The sequence below is a fragment of the Pseudophryne corroboree genome, chromosome 10 (genome assembly GCF_028390025.1).
Source record: "Pseudophryne corroboree isolate aPseCor3 chromosome 10, aPseCor3.hap2, whole genome shotgun sequence".
In the NCBI taxonomy this organism is placed as follows: domain Eukaryota; kingdom Metazoa; phylum Chordata; class Amphibia; order Anura; family Myobatrachidae; genus Pseudophryne; species Pseudophryne corroboree.
The window spans coordinates 208,362,809-208,385,292 of record NC_086453.1 but is presented as its reverse complement, the minus strand read 5'-3'; positions in this window follow the sequence as shown (position 1 = coordinate 208,385,292).

Here is a 22,484-nt window from a genome sequence, read left to right as displayed (position 1 = left end):
GCCCCCACTGTGTCAGATATACATTGCCCCCCGTGCCAGATACAGAAATGCCCCTACAGTGCCAGATATGCCCCCAGTGCCAGATATCCTCCAGTGCCAGGTATACATGCCCCCCTGTGCCAGATATCCCCCAGTGCCAGGTATATATGCCCCCCTGTGCCAGATATGCCCCCAGTGCCAGATATCCCCCAGTGCCAGGTATAACATGCCCCCCCAGTGCCAGATATCCCCCAGTGCCAGGTATAACATGCCCCCCCAGTGCCAGATATCCCCCAGTGCCAGGTATACATGCCCCCCTGTGCCAGATATCCCCCAGTGCCAGGTATATATGCCCCCCTGTGCCAGATATGCCCCCAGTGCCAGATATCCCCCAGTGCCAGGTATATATGCCCCCCTGTGCCAGATATGCCCCCAGTGCCAGATATCCCCCAGTGCCAGGTATACATGCCCCCCTGTGCCAGATATCCCCCAGTGCCAGGTATATATGCCCCCCTGTGCCAGATATGCCCCCAGTGCCAGATATCCCCCAGTGCCAGGTATATATGCCCCCCTGTGCCAGATATGCCCCCCTGTGCCAGATATGCCCCCAGTGCCAGATATCCCCCAGTGCCAGGTATATATGCCCCCCTGTGCCAGATATGCCCCCAGTGCCAGATATCCCCCAGTGCCAGGTATATATGCCCCCCTGTGCCAGATATGCCCCCAGTGCCAGATATCCCCCAGTGCCAGGTATAACATGCCCCCCCAGTGCCAGATATCCCCCAGTGCCAGGTATATATGCCCCCCTGTGCCAGATATGCCCCCAGTGCCAGGTATATATGCCCCTCTGTGCCAGATATGCCCCCAGTGCCAGGTATACATGCCCCCCTGTGCCAGATATCCCCCAGTGCAAGGTATATATACCCCCCTGTGCCAGATATGCCCCCAGTGCCAGGTATAACATGCCCCCCCAGTGCCAGATATCCCCCAGTGCCAGGTATATATGCCCCCCTGTGCCAGATATGCCCCCAGTGCCAGGTATACATGCCCCCCAGTGCCAGGTATAACATGCCCCCCTCCCCTACTCACCGCTGCCGCTGCCGTCGCTGTCCTCCTGTCTGTCATGTGAGGGAAGGAGAGTGCAGCCTGCGCCTCTCGTTCCCCTCAGTCTCCGGCGGGTGTCTCAGTTTAATTCAGCGCCGATCCGTGAGCCAATCAGAGCTCACGGGTGCGAGCTCTGATTGGCTCACGGATCGGCGCTGAAGTAAACTGAAACACCCACCGGAGACTGAGGGGAACGAGAGGCGCAGGCTGCACTCTCCTGCCTCTCCTGCCCTCACATCAGCGGCGGTGCGGCGTGGGGGAGGGAGGGAAGGAAGAGGAGCGGCGGCCCGTCGGTGTGGGTACGGCGTACCCACGGCTAAATTCTTACGGGTACGCCGTACCCACCCGTACCCGCCCACTTGCACCACTGGGTATAGTCCTCCCATGACTGATGCCTTCCCCCATGCGTGCCTGACGACACACAGGAGGCGGCGCCCATCACGGACAGGCTGACTGTCCCGAAAATAACGGAACCTGAAAGCCTGTCTCACAGTGGCCAGGGAGGAACAAAAATGGCGCACAGATATAAATTACAAACAATACTCATTGATACATAAATAAATCAATAAACTTATGCAAATATCATACAGAATCCCAATCAGTGATACGTCCATCTGACAAAAAAGGGCCCTAGAAGGTATGCTAACTCTTAACAAAATAGTATTTATATTACGGTCTTATTTAAATCAGACTCACTGGCCCACTTGTCTGAAGTATCACTAAATAAGATATCTGTAAAAAAACAATGTGCAAAAACCATATATACAAACAAATAATAATATATACAAAAAAGTATCGAGCATTATCATACTCCTTCAGGCAATGGATCCAGATGCAACCAAAAGGTCCAAGCTCACATGTACATAATAAAGACCAGAAAAAAAGAAAAAAAATGGAAAAATGAAAAAAAATAGGAAAAAATAGAAAACTACAGAAATTGAGTAAAAGAGAATTCTTCATTGAGTCCCATTTGGGCCAATGTTCCAAGACGGCGAATCCACCGACATTCCTGTTGTAATAATAACTTATGTCAGTTACCACCTAATTTGAGCGGTGGTACATGATCAATGGGCATAAATTGTAGATCTTTGATATTATGTCCACATGACACAAAGTGTTTAGCGACCGGTGGTGTAGAACCATCCATTTTTATAGACGCTTTCTTAATAGACGAACGATGTAGGGCTATACGTTCTTTCAGCATCCTCATCGTCTTTCCTACATACAGTTTGTTGCAAGGGCAAAAAATCACATAAGTGACATATCATGTTTCACACGTCATACAATGACGTAAATGAAATATTTTGCCTTAGTAGTAGGGTGAGAAAAGCTGCTACCTGTGTGCATATGTTTGCAATTGACACAAGAACCACATTTGAAAACTCCCTGTTTGAGTTGTAGCCAAACTCTTCTTTCTTGAGCTAAAGGAACAATATCAGAATATGTTATCTGATCTTTCAGATTAGAGCTCCGTTTATAACAAAAGAGGGGCAGATTTTCACAATGTTTCCCCATAACCGGGTCAGACTGTAAAATGTGCCAATATTTCGAGATTGCTTGTCTCGTCACATTTGAGGCCACAGAATAGGTGCTGGAGAAGATCATTTGTCCAGGTTCATTTGTAGAGGTCTTAGGTTCTAGTAATTGTTTGCGGTCAAGTTTTAAGCACTTTGAAATTGCCTCTTGTACTTCTTTCGGATCATATCCCCTCTCTATGAATTTCTGGCCCATGTCAATCAGGACATGTGGTAGTGCTCCACTGTCAGAAGTTATCCTAGCCACCCGTACTAGCTGTGAAAACGGTAAACCTCTTTTCAGTGGTATATATATACTAGAACAAGGAAGTTAAACCACAACCCGGAAGTGATATAACAGGTGTCAGCTTCGGCATCGCTAATTTATGGGCACTTTAAACACCAAAGTTAAAAACATAAACAATACTTCAGGCAACTGACTAAACTGTAGAATCAAATACATATCAGTTGTGTGGGCAGTGCCTCTATAAAGGAGTAATAGATCATGGAACTGAGTAGCACATAACATGTTAATGATCAAAGCTACAGTAAGTCACACCATCAACAACTGAATCTGAGTCTGTATGTGAGCACAAATGGCGAGTTTCTGCATACAGAGCATGCACAGATGTAATGTACACATCTTTGCATCTGTCTGTCCTATTCTGAATTCTGACGGAACTTGGCTAGCTCTGTCTTAAACTCCCTAACTGCCTAACTTAAACTTTTTCCACATACCCACTTAAAACATGAAACATATGACATATGACTTAAACTTTTAACATATGATTAAACACATACGTATGTGTGTTTAAAGCACATGCAATAAACACACATACAACATGAGTTGTGAAATCAAATTAAGGTCAAATTTATTTTGAAAAATATAATCATTTAAATTCATTTAACTTAATTTTCCTGAATTATTAAAGTTAATATGGATGATATAAAAACAAGACAACAAAAACATGAAACTCAAACAGTGGCACCCAGCTCTCCAAAAAATTATGGATATTTGATTGACCATCACAAAAACATGAGGATAGTAGAGATGAGCGGGTTCGGTTCCTCGGAATCCGAACCCGCCCGAACTTCATGTTTTTTTACACGGGTCCGAGCGACTCGGATCTTCCCGCCTTGCTCGGTTAACCCGAGCGCGCCCGAACGTCATCATCACGCTGTCGGATTCTCGCGAGGCTCGGATTCTATCGCTAGACTCGGATTCTATATAAGGAGCCGCGCGTCGCCGCCATTTTTCACACGTACATTGAGATTCATAGGGAGAGGACGTGGCTGGCGTCCTCTCCGTTTATAGAGATTCGAGAAGAGAGTGAGACAGAGAGAGACACAGTAGTAATTTGGGGAGCATTAGGAGGAGTACTACTACTACTAGTACTTGCTGAAGTGATAGAGAGAGATAGTGTGACTGTATTATCTGACTTGTGGGGGAGACACTGACAGTGGGGAGCAGTTAGAGTCTGAGAGCAGGACTCAGGACTCAGGAGTACATATAACGTACAGTGCACACTTTTGCTGCCAGAGTGCCAGCCACACTGCCATTGTTTGTGACCACACTGACCACCAGTATAATATATATTGTGACTGTCTGCTTAGGACTCAGGAGTACTACTTGCAAGTTGCTGATAGTGTGACCAGTGACCTGACCACCAGTTTAATAATCACCACCAGTTTATGAGTTTAATATATATTATATATATATATTATATATATATATATATATATATATAATTGTATATAATATATATATAATATTGTATACCACCTAGCACCTACCCGTGTTTTTTTTTTTTTCTTTCTTCTTTATACATACTACTATAGTAGCTTACTGTAGCAGTCTGCGGTGCTGCTGAGCTGACAGTGTCCAGCAGGTCCGTCATCAGTCATTACATAATAAATATATAATATATATACCTGTCCGGCTGCAGTACTAGTGATATTATATATACATATATATTGATTTCATCTCATTATCATCCAGTCTATATTATCAGCAGACACAGTACGTTAGTCCACGGCTGTAGCTACCTCTGTGTCGGCACTCGGCAGTCCATCCATAATTGTATACCACCTACCCGTGGTTGTATTTTTTTTCTTTCTTCTTTATACATACTACTATAGTAGCTTACTGTAGCAGTCTGCGGTGCTGCTGAGCTGACAGTGTCCAGCAGGTCCGTCATCAGTCATTACATAATAAATATATAATATATACCTGTCCGGCTGCAGTACTAGTGATATTATATATACATATATATTGATTTCATCTCATTAACATCCAGTCTATATTATCAGCAGACACAGTACGTTAGTCCACGGCTGCAGCTACCTCTGTGTCGGCACTCGGCAGTCCATCCATAATTGTATACAACCTACCCGTGGTTGTATTTTTTTTCTTTCTTCTTTATACATACTACTATAGTAGCTTACTGTAGCAGTCTGCGGTGCTGCTGAGCTGACAGTGTCCAGCAGGTCCGTCATCAGTCATTACATAATAAATATATAATATGTACCTGTCCGGCTGCAGTACTAGTGATATTATATATACATATATATTGATTTCATCTCATTATCATCCAGTCTATATTATCAGCAGACACAGTACGTTAGTCCACGGCTGTAGCTACCTCTGTGTCGGCACTCGGCAGTCCATCCATAATTGTATACCACCTACCCGTGGTTGTTTTTTTTTTCTTTCTTCTTTATACATACTACTATAGTAGCTTACTGTAGCAGTCTGCGGTGCTGCTCAGCTGACAGTGTCCAGCAGGTCCGTCATCAGTCATTACATAATAAATATATAATATATACCTGTCCGGCTGCAGTACTAGTGATATTATATATACATATATATTGATTTCATCTCATTATCATCCAGTCTATATTATCAGCAGACACAGTACGTTAGTCCACAGCTGTAGCTACCTCTGTGTCGGCACTCGGCAGTCCATCCATAATTGTATACCACCTACCCGTGGTTGTTTTTTTTTATTTCTTCTTTATACATACTACTATAGTAGCTTACTGTAGCAGTCTGCGGTGCTGCTCAGCTGACAGTGTCCAGCAGGTCCGTCATCAGTCATTACATAATAAATATATATACCTGTCCGGCTGCAGTACTAGTGATATTATATATATATATATATATATATTAATTTCATCTCATTATCATCCAGTCTATATTAGCAGCAGACACAGTACGGTAGTCCACGGCTGTAGCTACCTCTGTGTCGGCACTCGGCAGTCCATCCATAATTGTATACCACCTACCCGTGGTTGTTTTTTTTTTCTTTCTTCTTTATACATACTACTATAGTAGCTTACTGTAGCAGTCTGCGGTGCTGCTGAGCTGACAGTGTCCAGCAGGTCCATCATCAGTCATTACATAATAAATATATATACCTGTCCGGCTGCAGTACTAGTGATATTATATATACATATATATTGATTTCATCTCATTATCATCCAGTCTATATTAGCAGCAGACACAGTACGGTAGTCCACGGCTGTAGCTACCTCTGTGTCGGCACTCGGCAGTCCATCCATAAGTATACTAGTATCCATCCATCTCCATTGTTTACCTGAGGTGCCTTTTAGTTGTGCCTATTAAAATATGGAGAACAAAAATGTTGAGGTTCCAAAATTAGGGAAAGATCAAGATCCACTTCCACCTCGTGCTGAAGCTGCTGCCACTAGTCATGGCCGAGACGATGAAATGCCAGCAACGTCGTCTGCCAAGGCCGATGCCCAATGTCATAGTACAGAGCATGTAAAATCCAAAACACCAAATATCAGTAAAAAAAGGACTCCAAAACCTAAAATAAAATTGTCGGAGGAAAAGCGTAAACTTGCCAATATGCCATTTACCACACGGAGTGGCAAGGAACGGCTGAGGCCCTGGCCTATGTTCATGGCTAGTGGTTCAGCTTCACATGAGGATGGAAGCACTCAGCCTCTCGCTAGAAAAATGAAAAGACTCAAGCTGGCAAAAGCACCGCAAAGAACTGTGCGTTCTTCGAAATCCCAAATCCACAAGGAGAGTCCAATTGTGTCGGTTGCGATGCCTGACCTTCCCAACACTGGACGTGAAGAGCATGCGCCTTCCACCATTTGCACGCCCCCTGCAAGTGCTGGAAGGAGCACCCGCAGTCCAGTTCCTGATAGTCAGATTGAAGATGTCAGTGTTGAAGTACACCAGGATGAGGAGGATATGGGTGTTGCTGGCGCTGGGGAGGAAATTGACCAGGAGGATTCTGATGGTGAGGTGGTTTGTTTAAGTCAGGCACCCGGGGAGACACCTGTTGTCCGTGGGAGGAATATGGCCATTGACATGCCTGGTGAAAATACCAAAAAAATCAGCTCTTCGGTGTGGAAGTATTTCAACAGAAATGCGGACAACAGGTGTCAAGCCGTGTGTTGCCTTTGTCAAGCTGTAATAAGTAGGGGTAAGGACGTTAACCACCTCGGAACATCCTCCCTTATACGTCACCTGCAGCGCATTCATAATAAGTCAGTGACAAGTTCAAAAACTTTGGGTGACAGCGGAAGCAGTCCACTGACCAGTAAATCCCTTCCTCTTGTAACCAAGCTCACGCAAACCACCCCACCAACTCCCTCAGTGTCAATTTCCTCCTTACCCAGGAATGCCAATAGTCCTGCAGGCCATGTCACTGGCAATTCTGACGAGTCCTCTCCTGCCTGGGATTCCTCCGATGCATCCTTCAGTGTAATGCCTACTGCTGCTGGCGCTGCTGTTGTTGCTGCTGGGAGTCGATCGTCATCCCAGAGGGGAAGTCGTAAGCCCACTTGTACTACTTCCAGTAAGCAATTGACTGTCCAACAGTCCTTTGCGTGGAAGATGAAATATCACAGCAGTCATCCTGCTGCAAAGCGGATAACTGAGGCCTTGACAACTATGTTGGTGTTAGACGTGCGTCCGGTATCCGCCGTTAGTTCACAGGGAACTAGACAATTTATTGAGGCAGTGTGCCCCCATTACCAAATACCATCTAGGTTCCACTTCTCTAGGCAGGCGATACCGAGAATGTACACGGACGTCAGAAAAAGACTCACCAGTGTCCTAAAAAATGCAGTTGTACCCAATGTCCACTTAACCACGGACATGTGGACAAGTGGAGCAGGGCAGGGTCAGGACTATATGACTGTGACAGCCCACTGGGTAGATGTATGGACTCCCGCCGCAAGAACAGCAGCGGCGGCACCAGTAGCAGCATCTCGCAAACGCCAACTCTTTCCTAGGCAGGCTACGCTTTGTATCACCGCTTTCCAGAATACGCACACAGCTGAAAACCTCTTACGGCAACTGAGGAAGATCATCGCGGAATGGCTTACCCCAATTGGACTCTCCTGTGGATTTGTGGCATCGGACAACGCCAGCAATATTGTGTGTGCATTAAATATGGGCAAATTCCAGCACGTCCCATGTTTTGCACATACCTTGAATTTGGTGGTGCAGAATTTTTTTAAAAACGACAGGGGTGTGCAAGAGATGCTGTCGGTGGCCAGAAGAATTGCGGGACACTTTCGGCGTACAGGCACCATGTACAGAAGACTGGAGCACCACCAAAAACAACTGAACCTGCCCTGCCATCATCTGAAGCAAGAAGTGGTAACGAGGTGGAATTCAACCCTCTATATGCTTCAGAGGTTGGAGGAGCAGCAAAAGGCCATTCAAGCCTATACAATTCAGCACGATATAGGAGGTGGAATGCACCTGTCTCAAGCGCAGTGGAGAATGATTTCAACATTGTGCAAGGTTCTGATGCCCTTTGAACTTGCCACACGTGAAGTCAGTTCAGACACTGCCAGCCTGAGTCAGGTCATTCCCCTCATCAGGCTTTTGCAGAAGAAGCTGGAGACATTGAAGGAGGAGCTAACACAGAGCGATTCCGCTAGGCATGTGGGACTTGTGGATGGAGCCCTTAATTCGCTTAACAAGGATTCACGGGTGGTCAATCTGTTGAAATCAGAGCACTACATTTTGGCCACCATGCTCGATCCTAGATTTAAAGCCTACCTTGGATCTCTCTTTCCGGCAGACGCAAGTCTGCTGGGGTTCAAAGACCTGCTGGTGAGAAAATTGTCAAGTCAAGCGGAACGCGACCTGTCAACATCTCCTCCTTCACATTCTCCCGCAACTGGGGGTGCGAGGAAAAGGCTCAGAATTCCGAGCCCACCCGCTGGCGGTGATGCAGGGCAGTCTGGAGCGACTGCTGATGCTGACATCTGGTCCGGACTGAAGGACCTGACAACGATTACGGACATGTCGTCTACTGTCACTGCATATGATTCTCTCACCATTGAAAGAATGGTGGAGGATTATATGAGTGACCGCATCCAAGTAGGCACGTCACACAGTCCGTACTTATACTGGCAGGAAAAAGAGGCAATTTGGAGGCCCTTGCACAAACTGGCTTTATTCTACCTAAGTTGCCCTCCCACAAGTGTGTACTCCGAAAGAGTGTTTAGTGCCGCCGCTCACCTTGTCAGCAATCGGCGTACGAGGTTACATCCAGAAAATGTGGAGAAGATGATGTTCATTAAAATGAATTATAATCAATTCCTCCGTGGAGACATTGACCAGCAGCAATTGCCTCCACAAAGTACACAGGGAGCTGAGATGGTGGATTCCAGTGGGGACGAATTGATAATCTGTGAGGAGGGGGATGTACACGGTGATATATCGGAGGATGATGATGAGGTGGACATCTTGCCTCTGTAGAGCCAGTTTGTGCAAGGAGAGATTAATTGCTTCTTTTTAGGTGGGGGTCCAAACCAACCCGTCATTTCAGTCACAGTCGTGTGGCAGACCCTGTCACTGAAATGATGGGTTGGTTAAAGTGTGCATGTCCTGTTTATACAACATAAGGGTGGGTGGGAGGGCCCAAGGACAATTCCATCTTGCACCTCTTTTTTCTTTCATTTTTCTTTGCGTCATGTGCTGTTTGGGGAGTGTTTTTTGGAAGGGCCATCCTGCGTGACACTGCAGTGCCACTCCTAGATGGGCCCGGTGTTTGTGTCGGCCACTAGGGTCGCTTATCTTACTCACACAGCTACCTCATTGCGCCTCTTTTTTTCTTTGCGTCATGTGCTGTTTGGGGAGGGTTTTTTGGAAGGGCCATCCTGCGTGACACTGCAGTGCCACTCCTAGATGGGCCCGGTGTTTGTGTCGGCCACTAGGGTCACTTATCTTACTCACACAGCTACCTCATTGCGCCTCTTTTTTTCTTTGCGTCATGTGCTGTTTGGGGAGGGTTTTTTGGAAGGGACATCCTGCGTGACACTGCAGTGCCACTCCTAGATGGGCCCGGTGTTTGTGTCGGCCACTAGGGTCGCTTAGCTTAGTCATCCAGCGACCTCGGTGCAAATTTTAGGACTAAAAATAATATTGTGAGGTGTGAGGTATTCAGAATAGACTGAAAATGAGTGGAAATTATGGTTTTTGAGGTTAATAATACTTTGGGATCAAAATGACCCCCAAATTCTATGATTTAAGCTGTTTTTTAGTGTTTTTTGAAAAAAACACCCGAATCCAAAACACACGCGAATCCGACAAAAAAAATTCGGTGAGGTTTTGCCAAAACGCGGTCGAACCCAAAACACGGCCGCGGAACCGAACCCAAAACCAAAACACAAAACCCGAAAAATTTCAAGTGCTCATCTCTAGAGGATAGTGCACCCAATGATAACTACTAACAATTCAAACCATACAGCCATTCTAAACTGCCACAAACACATGCAAAACACAAACAACCTAATGCAAAAGAAAAAACACAGTGGGATTTTTTCAGAAGAAAAGAGAGATTGTTGACCATAGGCATAACTTTATAAATCATGTACTACAGGCTGCAGGCAAAGTACATGCAAGTTGTAAACGCTGGTTTACGTTCAGGACTAAAGCAACACTTTAAAAAGACATTTCATACACTTTAAATGAAGCCGCTGCGGCCGCTATACTTAATCCACAACCTACATACCTATTACACCATTAGCATACAGAGTCCCGTACCGTGTATGGACTTTGCGTACAAACGCCGCGCTGACTGTACAAAGTACACGCAGCGCGTACACACCCAAAGATACACCGTGAACCCTTAACAGCTATGCATGTGATAGTAATACATTTTAAACCTTAGCAGGGAAAGGAAAACACGACACCAGATTGTATTTAAACTGCTAGGATCCGACACCACAACATATTATTACTGAAAGGGGGTTACAATGATAAAGCAATACAATACAAAAGAATAATGGCTACAGTCAATGGTACATACTTTTGGTTTCGCCTGCGCTTCCCGGTCTGGTCCTCAGTCATCAAGGGTGATGACCTTCAGAGTCTGTGATAGTGACCTGGCATGCAGCTGGCTCTTTATACAGTAGATCAAAACATAATACAATAGACACTGTGTGCTCTTCTTCCATTGGTTCGGGGGTGGGACATATCCCGTGCACCGGGGATCATTGGTCAGCTCAAGAAGTGGGCGATGGCTAAGACTTGAGATGTGATTTCTGTTGTTTGCATCTGAGTTCCCGCCCCATGACCAGTTAAACCCATCACATTAATCATAAATAAATCTGGTATTATTAATAACTTAATGTGGTAATATATAATAATATTCTTATTCCCACCAGATTAATGTTTACGTGACTCTGAACAATAGGATCCCACACATGATATGTATGATTATCTATTTCCATCCTCAAGATATACATATATCCACATATATCCATATACTCATATATATATATATATATATATATATATATACATACACACACACATACTCCTGCTATTACAATTTGTTAGGAATTTTATATATATATATATATATATATATATACATACAAACACATACATCTCCAAGAGTTTAGACTATGAATGTTAATATCTCAGATTTCTAAATGTCTGGTTTGTATTTTTGTTAGCTATTGCTAATTGAGTTTCTCTCAGCCTGGGTTTCTGGGTATTGTCCCTCTATTTGTTTTGTCTTCAGGTAAGACAATGACAATCCAGTTCTTATTGCTTTCAATAGAAACTTGGCTACCCTAGTAAACAAAGGTGTTTGCCTTCTTCATAGAATTTCAAAGCTTAGTGTAAATAAGGCCATTGTATTTTAGTCTCTGGGAGTTTAATTTATGTGTGACCGATCTTCATGCTATTTAGAAGAGGAAGCAGACAGTGTGGGATTTATGCAATATATAGATTAGATTTATGATATGTCTTTGTGGCTTTTCCATGCGAGTACAAATTCCACTGTAATTACTCATACCATGCTCTAATGCGCAGGACCGTGGGAGCGACCATACGCAATTTGTGAATATGTGCACGCACAGCCGAATACGTATGCACACGGAGGTCATCTATGCGGTGTTTGTACGTAATGTGTGTGTTGTAATATTTTCTGACTTCGACAGTCCACCCTTTGGCAGTCATCAATAACTGCCACTAACTAATCAATAAACAGGAAAAAAAATATTACCTATACAATATATTCAAAAGCTTGGATGATCGGGGAAGAGTTGTAGGTGGGAAATGTATGACCTAGTGCGATAGTAAAAAGCATGTATGTATGAATCCATGTCTGAGGGGCATGTATCATCGTGCCATATATGTTCTAGATAAGCTTCGAGGTATTGCGAAGTATACATTAAATCCTTCTCATCCCGTATTAAGGGTCTGTAAATGGGCCAACAAACACTACCGAGTTCTTTTCGGCTTCTTGTTCCAACAAATGGGGTGCATATTTAGTTGATGATACATGGAGGGGGAAACATATGTGAGTGCTAGTATATGTAGATATCACCTGTCGACTATGTGTGCCATTAGCTGAAGGTTGAAAAGATGAAGATAAGACACATATATAAAAATACACTCACATAAACATTTTGGGTAGGGCTGACGTTTTTTCCAGTTGGATGTATCTGGGCAGAGGGGGAGACAAAGAAAAACGGGTGAAAGAAACAGGTCATGAAATTAATTTGCAATCCTTATCATAACACTGTCTCTATGGATGGGTCGTAAATTAAATCTGCTGCTATAACAGCGCCCTCGCTCCTTAGACTCATCAAATTTGTGCCGTGCTTGCGCCGCATTAGAATTTGAACACACTTAAATATCGAACCAATAATTATGACTACTCCCAGGATACAAAGGAGAAACTTCCCCACACTCATAATGACATTATGAGCCCAATCTCCTAAACCTGAGAACCATTTGCGTGGGTTCAACCATGAGACCCAGCCGGTCAGTTCATTACTCACAGTCGCTAAGGTAAGGTTGTGCTTCCTCCTGAACTCCCACTTCAACTGCAAGATATCGTCCATCTTTTGATCGATAATCTCCGTTGGGTGGTCAGTGCTGTTTGTAATATAAGTACAGCACTTCACACCATATTGAGCTGCCAGGGTAACACAGTACCCACCTGTCACGGCTGTGACATAATTAAGGACCATCCTGTGCTGAATCAGTTCCTTTTTGTAAGCTTGTAACTCCCTTCCCGTATACCTGAAGGTGTCGTCATACATCTCAGTGATATTATCTATCAAGTTCGCTAGCGCATGAATATACCTATAATTTATAGTTCCTCTGGCAGTACGGGTAATGTCTAATACGAGAAGGAACTGAATCCCGGTTGATTCGTGGATCAAATCAGAGGCTGCGTGGTCTGCCCTATCTATGAGGTGTCTCTTGATGATGTGTTCATAGTGAGTATGAGTATAAGGAGCCTGAGCACTGCGGTGAATGTCTTTCATTTTATCATGGGTTATGGTCATGACCTCTGGTAGTACTCTCCCAATATAACACAATCCCTCTGAGCTCAGGGCAAGCCACTTGTCCGCCTTCTTCCCACATATGAAATAGGCATCATCTGGGAGAAATAGGGGACAAAATATAACATCACCATATTACAAATTTTTCAAGTAAAGAAACCAATCCCTAGTTCTCCCATCTGCTCAGTACAAGTATAGGGCTGGATGATATGAGCACAATACCCTGACGATACTTTTCCAACCCACATGGTCTTGCTTCCACGAGTATACCTATACCGGAAATACCTCCCACTGTTGGCTATTTGGCGTACAAGTTCAGAGTCTATGGTTATCCTATCAGCTCTGTATGAAAAGGTCATTGTCTGGTTATTCCACGTCACTTCCCAATTTCCCGGTTTTCGGTAATTGGAAATATTAAAACACAATAAGGACCTGTCTACATGATACTGGTAGAGCTTCAAACTAGGGGGCCTAGAGATATTGAATTTTTTGTCCACCGGTCTCCCACCGCACAATTCGAGTACCTCATCTATTGCTAAAGGGTATGGTACTAATCCTGACTTACTCTGACCTTGAGGTACATGTGAGCACACCCAGCATTCTGTCTGGTTTAAGACCTTACCCACTAGTGAGTGGTAATCACTCAACGGATGGCGGTCCATGTCGATATTAAGGTTGGACTGACATCTCTGGATGCACCTATCCTCTACTATATTCTCACAATTCCTACAAATACAATATTCATCAGACAATAACCCCTCACAGTGCCTCCGAGCTCCCTGACTACCAGAGCGCTTACTGACGCCAGCCTTTACTAAAGTGATGTGCTGCTCTTGTGGTCCTACAAATTCATACTCGCCATCAGAACCCATTCCAGATCCCTGCTCGACCTCTCTGGGACCCTCACCAAAACAAACTGTCCTGATCGAAACCAGAATTACTAACAGATCCCGAAACGCAGTCTCTTGTGATCGATCCATTTCGTTAGGGAAAAGGAGGAAAATAAGAAGGAGAAAAGAAAGGAAAATGCAGGGGGAGGTGAAAAAAGAAAATGGTGCGACAACCGTTCTAGATCTTGTTACTCTCTGTGCTCAGATGGCCTTCAACAGTCCTGCCTCTCAACTTTCCCGGAACAAACACTCCAGTGATACGAGATTCTCTATACTCTGCTCTTTGTCATGAGTTCTCTTCGGGTCAGTGACCTTCTTGCAGTGGGACGAGTGGACCCAAGTATCTCTTTCAGCGACCTTCAATGCTGTCGTGCTGGTTAACAAGACTTGGTATGGTCCTTCCCACCTGTCCATGAGGCAACCTGAGCGTAAGAAATTTTGAATCATCACATAATCCCCAGGCTCAATGTCATGACAATTACTGTTCGGTAGGTCAGGGATCACCAGCTTTAAATTTCTTTGTTGATTTCTCAGCTGCTGGCTCATCCTAACCAAATATTTCACAGTCACTTCATTATTATATTTCAAATCATCCTGGGGGTCTATCATTACATGAGGTTGTCGACCAAAAAGAATTTCAAAGGGTGATAAGTTAAGGGGAGACCTGGGAGTGGTTCTGATGCTGTACAACACTAGTGGCAAAGCTTCTGGCCACGACAATCCAGTTTCAGCCATTAATTTGCTCAGCTTGTTCTTAATATTGCTGTTGACTCTCTCTACCTTTGCACTTGCCTGTGGACGGTACGGAGTATGCAGCTTGCTATTAATTCCCATCAGTTTGAACATGACCTGTAAAATGGGTACCCCTGTCACTTTCAATTATTCTAGGGATACCATATCTACACACAAATTCCTGCACCATTTTCCTTGCAGTGAACGTGGCAGTATTTGTGGCAGCAGGGAACGCTTCTACCCAGTTGGAAAATACATCAATACAAACTAACACATATTTCAAATTCCTACAGGGTGGTAACTGTATGAAGTCGATTTGTATTACCTGAAAAGGTCCATCTGTAGGAGGGATATGGGATGGCTCTGTTGGTATTGTCTTTCCAATATTCTTCCTCAAGCAAGTAACGCATGTCATTGCTCTCTTACCTGCATGAGAAGAGAATCCTGGTGCACACCAGTAGGCTCTCATCAGCCTGCACATACCCTCTTTGCCTAGATGAGTCAAACCATGTGCCACCTCAGCTAGACTTGGAAGATATGCTCTGGGGGCTACTGGCTTACCGTGTCCACCTGTCTACAGTCCTGAGGACTCCTGGCCATACCCCTTTGTCTTCCAGACTGCCTCTTCCTGTAGGGAACACAATATTTTTCATTTTAATTTACTATCGTGTGTTATCAGTTGTGTGAAGTAAACCGTCTCTGGATGAGAGAAGAGAAAGGAAAAAAATAGTAAATGAAAAAAAGAAAATGTCAGGTTTGGAAATGTCAGGTTTGGCATTCACCAACAGGCTTTCACACCATCACGCATATCGGTGTCTGTACACAGTCTCCCTTCACCAGTATTCTCATTCTCCACTCTTTGTACATGACCATGCACACTGCATTAATACTGGTGTCCTTATGTACTTATGCTGGTGAGATATTCTGAATTTGGACAGAGCTCTGAAGGACCGATTAGGCATGTGGCGTATGAACTGTGATCGGGTCCATGTATTGTACCCTCCTGTCGGTGAATGTAAGAAATGAGGCGGAAACTTTGAAGGAAAATCACATAGATGTTAGTAACAGATAAGTTTGTAGAGGCAAAGAGGATTTTATAAAATTTGACAACTGGATTGTGCACTATGGGGAAGTGATTCTCTACTGTCTATATTGTCTGTCTATGTGTGTCTTATCTCTACTGGGACTATCCCAGCCATCAATTCAGTGTCCTGTCCATCCTAAGTTCATAGGGAACCCGGTATCTGTGAGATAATTTTTTCTACCTGTGATGGACATGCATCTAGAACAGGGAAATGCAACATTAGTCTTCGTGGGTATCCAACATACTTTGTGCTTCCTGGGCGGGAGCACAGTATATGTATATCATCTCTAACAAAACTCCTGTTATGTTAATCAGGGGCCATTTCTGCTAGAGAAAGAAGCAAAAGTTTAGAGGCCTCCTCTTAACCCCAGCAAGTTCTGTCAAAAGGGTAAAGTTGCATTTATTCTTTTCTTCCCATTAACTGAATCTGTGTTTTCTATATGGCTCGTGATTCCTTACTATATGTCCCTTGATCCCGTCTATGTGTTTAATACTGTGGCTTGTGTTCTCTGTCTAGGGGTCTATATTGACTATGTGTTCTACTAAATCTACAATCTCTGGCAAAATGCCCTTCCTTCCTACAAGTGTAACATATCCTAGGTCTTTTCTTACTATCCGGGTTTTGGGGTTTAGGTTGATGAGACTTTGCTGCAAGAGCCTGTAGACTTATTGTCATCAGCTTCTCCTCCTGTTGTTTTCTACGCCTAGCAATATTCTTATGATGTTCAATTGCGCACGCTCTAATAGGCCCTACACATTACACGATTGGCCACCGAGGTGCCCGACGGCCGATACGGCCGACAGGCAACCCGGCAGCTGGGGGGCAGTGACGGGGGGAGTGAAGTTTCTTCACTCCCCCCTTCACCCGGCTCCGTAGACGTGCAGGCAAAATGGACGATCTCGTCCATATTGGCCTGCATGCACAGCCGACATGGCACCAGCGATGAACAAGCGCGGAGCCGCGCATCGTTCATCGCTGGTGCCTCCACACTGCACGATATGAACGTTATCTCGTTCATTAATGAACGAGATCGTTCATATCGTGCAGTGATGTCGGCCAGTGTGTAGGGCCCATAAGACAAGCTACTGTGGCCCCTCTCCAATTAGGCAAAGATGCTTGTACCCTGTCCCTAACTGCCTTATTGAGTCTGTCCATTAGCACAGAGACAGCCATCTCCCTGTAATTCGCATCGTTCCCTGTATCTGATACCCCAATGTATCTATCCATTATTTGCAGGGCCCAATGGAAATATTTAGATGCCATTTCATTTTCCCTCTGTTTTATGGAGAAAATTCTTCTCCACTTAACAGTAATGGGGAAACACAACTCTAGTTTCCTATTAATTCGTTCTATATTTTCCTGATTGTTTCCGTCAGTCATAGGACTATCCGACTCTAACCTACAATCAGTGATACATTTTTGGGTGTCAATATTAGGGTGTAGGCACGCTTTTAAAAGTATCCGCCAATCTTTATTAGCTGGTTCATAAGCATTACCCAGATCTCTGATAAACTTTTGACATCTGGCTAAATACTCCCGAGAATCGGGGAATTCTGAAATGATTGACCGCAGCTCAGCTCTGGACCACGGGCAATACATTGCATTATTCCTGGTGAGGATTACTCCCTGACTATCGGTTCCCCCATTGGGAGTTACTATTTCCAAGACAGGATGTAATCCTACCATTCCGTTTCTAATCTGTTTACTGTAGGGTGTTGTTGTCTCTGTGCAATGACCCGTCTCACACTGTGATGGCTGTGACCTCACCAGTTCTTTCAGTGGGGAACACTGGTACTGCTAACTGGGTGGACAGGCCCCACCTGAGTTTCCTGCAAAGCGACTGCCTGAATGAGAGCTGTGATTTGGCAGGATCCTTCATCTTCCTGTGACCTATGACCTTGAAAAGACTTCAAAACAGGACACAACTTGCAAAGGTTAGGGTTAATACATTGCTCTTGCATACTACTATCATTTACAGATGTACCATTGATTGTAGCCATCTTATTCCCTTTGACCTGTGTCGGTAATGGTGATTTCGTGTCTCCATTCCTGCTAGGTTTGGAACCTGCTTTACGAGTTTGTTCCCTTTGCATCTTCCCCTCTTGCTGCCATACATTTAAACAATCTGTATGTCTAATCCTTTGTTTTCTGGATTTTATCAGACATATCCTTATCCTTAAGTTCTGAAATACCTCCGGTTCAAAGCTGCCCACCTTAGGGAATGGTATCCAATCTTTGTCAGTCATACGTAACCATTCATTGCAAAAAGCCTCCGTGTGTGAACCATACTTTTCACACATAATAAACCTTGCTGACCCTCTCGGTCGCAATTCTGACATTTTCGAACCCACTTCTTCAGCCTGAACCCTAGCTACCAAATGCCCACTGCTTGTGCAATTGGATCCCATCGCGGACTTTTTGCCAATAAATGCAATCCCCAATGCACACCGCAGATAGACGGTGAAAGACACCTAGCGCTTTCACTCGCTCCTTCTCCGCTGAGTACCACGACTCACTCCAATAGTGAACACCGCGTACCCAGTGAGGCCCTATTGGTTTCTATTTACTGGAAATGTTAGGAGTAACTTACCTTTTCCAGTAAATATCCGCCGCTGGAGATTTTCCTGAGAGAGACCAGCGAAAACTCCCTATACATTTATACACAAATCACGCTTGCGTATGCTCTATACAGCGCTAATGATACCGCGATTCTACGCAAAAAGCTCGTAAAAGGGTATCAAGTTGCGCTATATATCGCACCCACAAACACGCTGTCCAATCGCACAGCGTATAGGTACTTGTTACCTATCTGCCGTAAAACCACGGGTCGATGTACAAACTGCGACCCTCAGCTCGGAGCGTAACAAAAAACCTTTTACTTCAATACTACACAATGCACAATTCCCTATTACGCTCCTCTGCAAATCTCCTCACGATTTGCATATTTCAATCTATATTAACGTGAGTCAGTTGCCTCACGCCACCAAGCCTCCACTTACTTGGTGTACCACGGGGCCCGATTTCCTGGGTTCAAATCCACTCACTCCTACGTTCGCTCACTCAAATACACTTTGGTTTTTCTGTACAGAAAATTTTAATTCATTCAGATAGGCAGCTTTACCCCAGAGGCAATACAGTTTAAACAAAAGTTTTAGTCTTATGGCAACAGTGTGAGAGGGTATGCAAAGTATGGGTGTCTTTTGTGTATGCTTTTTGGCGTCAAAAAAAATTTCACAGATTTTTAAATAGCTTTTTTCCTGTTGTTTTACGGGTTCTACCAGCACCTCTGCAAACCATACAGAGCAGACGTCATCTAATCAACACACAAGTAGGGTTTTCAGTGTATCCATCGACCACGAAAAGGTTACGTAGGATACTTTCTGTCCACCCTTTTGCTGATAGATTAAGTCTGCTATGACCTGTTAGGCTGTGAGTATGTGGAAATCGGATGAGCCCCCAATTGTAAACGCTAGTTTACGTACAGGACTAAAGCAACACTTTAAAAAGACATTTCATACACTTTAAATGAAGCCGCTGCAGCCGCTATACTTAATCCACAACCTACGTACCTATTACACCATTAGCGTACAGAGTCCCGTACCGTGTACAGACTTTGTGTACAAACGCCGCGCTGACTGTACAAAGTACACGCAGCGCGTACACACACAAAGATACACCGTGTACCCTTAACAGCTATGCATGTGATAGTAATACACTTTAAACCTTAGCAGGGAATGGAAAACACGACACCAGATTGTATTTAAACTGCTGGGTTCCGACACCACAACATATTATTACTGAAAGGGGGTTACAATCACAAAGCAATACAATACAAAAGAATAATGGCTACAGTCAATGGTACATACTTTTGGTTTTGCCTGCGCTTCCCGGTCCAGTCCTCAGTCATTAAGGGTGATGACCTTCAGAGTCTGTGATAGTGACCTGGCATGCAGCTGGCTCTTTATGCAGTAGATCAAAACATAATACAATAGACACTGTGTGCTCTTCTTCCATTGGTTTGGGGGTGGGACATATCCTGTGCACCGGGGATCATTGGTCAGCTCAAGAAGTGGGCGATGGCTAAGACTTGAGATGTGATTTCTGTTGTTTGCATCTGAGTTCCCGCCCCATGACCAGTTAAACCCATCACATTAATCATACATAAATCTGGAATTATTAATAACTGAATGTGGTAATATATAATAATATTCTTATTCCCACCAGATTAATGTTTACATGACTCTGAACAATAGGATCCCACACATGATATGATTATCTATCCCCATCCTCAAGATATACATATATCCATATACTCATATATATATATATATACATACACACACACATACTCCTGCTATTACAATTTGTTAGGAATTATATATATATATATATATATATACATACAAACACATACATCTCCAAGAGTTTAGACTATGAATGTTAATATCTCAGATTTCTAAATGTCTGGTTTGTATTTTTGTTAGCTATTGCTAATGGAGTTTCTCTCAGCCTAGGTTTCTGGGTATTGTCTATTTGTTTTGTCTTCAGGTAAGACAATGACAATCCAGTTCTTATTGCTTTCAATAGAAACTCTGCTACCCTAGTAAACAAAGGTGTTTGCCTTCTTCATAGAATTTCAAAGCTTAGTGTAAATAAGGCCATTGTATTTTAGTCTCTGGGAGTTTAATTTATGTGTGACCTATCTTCATGCTATTTAGAAGAGGAAGCAGACAGTGTGGGATTTATGCAATATATAGATTAGATTTATTATATGTCTTTGTGACTTTTCCATGCGAGTACAAATTCCACTGTAATTACTCATACCACGCTCTAATGCGCAGGACTGCGGGAGCGACCATACGCAATTTGCAAATATGTGCACGCACAGCCGAATACGTACGCACATGGAGGCCATCTATGTGGTGTTTGTACGTAATGTGTGTTGTAATATTTTCTGACTTCGACAAAGTGCCATTGTGCCGCCTCCAGGGCACTGCATCCTTTGTGATGGCACCACTTACACACCACTAGTTATGGCTCTGTAAAAGCTGTATAAGCTGCTGTGTGCATGTATGGAGTGTCCATAGCAAGCAATACTGGCTGCAGGGTGTCATTACAGGCACCCTGATAGCCAGAAGCAAGTGGTGCCGCCCCCAGAGCCCTGCATTCTTTGCACTGGTGTGACACCCCGGAAATTTGGGTGTGCCCCTTTAAAAATCAAAAGAACAGTTTTTGCAACCTGGGGAGTGTTTTGCTGGTACAGCAGGGGTTAAAGGATGGACCAGAGTCTGGTTACATGTCCTGTACTGGTGAGGTAGCAAGAGCAAATTGGACAGAAATAGTATGAGCAAGCGGAGCATTGTGGGAAGAAGAGGGAGAAGATGGTGGAGTTGGAAAGAAGCCATTGAAAGAGCTGGACGTGTTATGAGGAGCAGAGCAGAGGAAGCTGAATTGGAGCAAACCAGGTGGTCATGCAGGGCGGTGGAGAGGAGCGCTGCAGAGCTAGAGCAGTGGGATGTTTCTGTGAGTGCAGATAACTGGGAGAGCGGGTGTGAGATGTCACAGCGAGGGAACAGACACTGCCAGGACTATGCAGAAGCATGTATGCCATGGCCATCTTGAGAAACTGGAAACAACTGTGGTCCAGAATAAGAGCGAAATAACCTGGGAGGTTCAGAGTGAGTAAACAAAAACTGTGTTGTGGACTGTGAATGGGAAAGTGTTAGAACCAAAAGTCCAATTGTCACACACTTACTGCTCATGACTGCATGTAGAAAAAAGGTGCTACCAGGCCGTTAATAGCAAAGATGCATTGCTAGAGATCCCAAGATAACATTGCTTATTACAGTGACATTTCTTCTAATAAAACTCAGGATTAACATTGCTTCACAAGTGCCATTACCCCCATTACAACACTGTGGCACTGTAGGATACACATCCCTTGTGCAACAAGAACAGTTACACCACAGCCCCATTGCAATACGTTGGCACTGTTGGATCTGAGATCTCCTACATTGAGTTGTCGATGAAGATTGGAACATTCTTATTAGGAATAGTTAGAAAAGTAGTAATTGCCATTGAAACAGTATTCTTACTCACTTTCTTAATGGTCTTTATTATTGTCTTGTTTTCTTGGAATATGCATGTAGCTGTGATTAGATTGATTGAAATCTTGAATGCTCCAGTGTGTTGTGAGCTGTAGTCAAATGTGATTTTCTTGTCTTCTTAGATTTATCATTATTTTTGTGTATGTTCCATTTTGCCAAATATCTAATCACCATCTTTAATCAAGCATTCTTTGTGGCTCAATAAAAGAAACATAATGTTGGGAATTGTAGTTGCATATAAATCTATTCTACCTCTCTGAGCAAGGT